This window comes from Fukomys damarensis, unplaced genomic scaffold (genome assembly GCF_012274545.1).
Source record: "Fukomys damarensis isolate Sample0158 unplaced genomic scaffold, DMR_v1.0_HiC HiC_scaffold_37, whole genome shotgun sequence".
Classification (NCBI taxonomy): domain Eukaryota; kingdom Metazoa; phylum Chordata; class Mammalia; order Rodentia; family Bathyergidae; genus Fukomys; species Fukomys damarensis.
This window is the reverse complement of record NW_022900949.1, coordinates 45659650-45662089: the sequence shown is the minus strand read 5'-3', so window position 1 is coordinate 45662089 and position 2440 is coordinate 45659650. Positions and strand designations below refer to the sequence as shown.

Below are 2440 nucleotides of genomic sequence, written 5' to 3'. Positions count from 1 at the left end.
GGATGTTAGCTTTTCCATTTACTGATTGCGTGAGGATATTCACTCCTCTTAATGTCTAAATTTCCTCATCAGCACAAAAGGCAAGTGTTTACCATAGGTTGAGCAACTATGAAAATGGGAAAGAAGAATCTTATAGGTTTGTTCATTTGTTTTGTTTTCTTTGAGATAGGATCTTGCTATGTAGTTCAAGCTAGGTTTGCACTCACCGTGTAGCTCAGGCTGGCCTCCAACTTGCAGTGATCCTTGTGCCCCAGCCTCCTGAGTGCTGGAATTACAGATGAATGCTACCATACCCAGCTCTCATGGGCTTTTAGGTGGGCTATTTCACCTAGAAAATGATGTGGAAGAGATATTGTGAATATTACCAAATAACTGGAATTATGCTCTAAGAAAAATTAAGACTTAAACATTATTTAGGTTGACTGTAGAAAGAGGGAGAGAGGTAAGAGAAATCAATTTTCAAGCATCTATATGCCCAATGTATATGAGGTTCATATAATTTCACCTTGTTCAATCCTTACAATAATCTTACAAGGTAGATAAGGTGTTAGTTTACTTGTTAGTTAATTCGCGTCTTGCCAGTGGCTCATGATGTGGCCTGGACTCCAAAGATGAGTTGGAATTATTAGATCCTTATCCTATAGAATGAGAGAGATGGAGTTAAAGAGATGAGAGGAGAAAGAAGAAAGGGAAGGGAAAGGGAGAGAAGAGAAGGAGGAGGAAGAAAAGGGAAGGAAGGGAAGGGGAAGGGAGAAGAAAGAAGAGGAAGAGGAATCAACTTAGAAAACACTTGAAGAGGAACTAATAGCATTCTAGAGTTATGAGGAAGTGGACACTCTGACACACAGGATAGAGGTAGGTGAAACAGAGCAAAGGCCAGACAGAAATTGGTAGGAGAGGAGAGAAGAGAGAGAGAATGGCAGGGGGGAGGCTACAGCTCCTTAGAGAGACAGGGAAAGGGTCAGTCTAGTCTCAGTGCCTGCTAAAAGCCTCTTAATGCTGTGGTGCTAGGTCATATATTCCCCACCACACATATGCTCATTCAAAGAGGAAATCATTTGGGTGCCCTTCTAGAGGTCCTAATCATCATTATAATATTACAAACGAAGACACAGTAACAACCTTTGCCAGGGGTTGACTCAGAGCTAAGCACTGTGCTTATAGACAAAGAAACCAACAGGGCCAAGTGGCTGGAAGGGTAAACTTGGGGTTTTTTCCAAGGGCTTCATCTGCTTTTCTTAACAGCCTACTTATAAATTCCAGACTTTATCTGGCCGGTGAGGAATAACAATGGGATTCCTAATCCTGTGGAACTATGTATAGGATAGTATCGAATTATTACTAAACAATTTACCCTCCTTTCCCACAGTGTTTATTGTCTACTCTTCCTATTGCCCTTAATTCCAAGTGTATTCAGCAAACTTAAAAAAAAACAAAACAAAACAACTATGAGTGGTTGCAGTGACCATCCTAGAAATTTTCCCTAACTTTTACCATATGTCTGTTCTTCATCTTTTTTTTTTTTTTTTAAGTTCTTGATCTGTATACTCTGATCTCTTGGTTTCTTGACTATGAATTGGACCTCATGTTTGATCTCCAGAATGAATTTTGTAGCTCCAAGAAAAAAAATTGTGTTGAAGCCTTGTCTTTATTCTCCAGAATCTCCAGCAGCATTCCTGCTGTTCTTCATGCTCAAGATCCCTTGGCCATAGCACCTTCACAGACGCTCACAAGAGAGGGGGATGGGCAGACATCCTCCTAATAACTATTTTTGACAACTGTACTGGTGGGTCAAGGGTCCTGTAGGTGAGTTCGTGTCTGAAAAGAATTGGGAGGAAGCCATGCTAGCTGATGAATATGCAATAACAAGAGAGACATTTGGCAGGTGAGAGGATTATCCTGGTACCCCGAATAACTTTGGTGTATGGCAGGATCCCCATATCAAGGAGGAATTGTTTGATTGTTTGGTTTATTTACTCATTCTTTTATCTGTCACACATTTTTTAAATACCTGCCATGTTCCTGGAACCCAGCCTAACAAATCTCTTCTGCCTAACAAAGTTTTCAGCTATTCTATTTCCAAAGATAAGCATTGTACACAGAGACAGATGTAAGGCCAAGGGTGTGAACAGGAAGGCTTTACTTTTAAACTGTGCTAATAGCTGAGCAATTCTCAGGACAGGGAGATTTACTTTCTTTCCCAACAACCAGCTGCACAATGCAATCTGAGCTCTTATGGAGTTCATATGGAAGGACTTCTTGCTGAAAAGATGAGGCAATCAGAGAGCAGGGAGTCTTATCCTTGGCCTTGGCCCTAGCCAGCATCTGAACCATTCTCCGTTTTCAGAAAATGCAAACACATATAAAGTATATTGTTTACCATCTAACTTCTAGATCTATCCTGTGTATAAAATGATGATATATACACTATATAATATAT

The 2440-nt window shown here is 40.3% G+C and overlaps 1 long non-coding RNA gene across 1 annotated transcript in view; it reads right to left on the bottom strand.

The window, feature by feature from the left end:
* Positions 1 to 236: 236 nt before the first annotated feature.
* Positions 237 to 2440, bottom strand: part of LOC104863142 — a 5041-nt gene continuing 2837 nt past the window's right edge. Inside the window, exon 3 of the long non-coding RNA XR_780489.1 lies at positions 237 to 328. This is a non-coding gene — a long non-coding RNA (uncharacterized LOC104863142). The remainder of the gene's footprint in view (positions 329 to 2440) is intronic.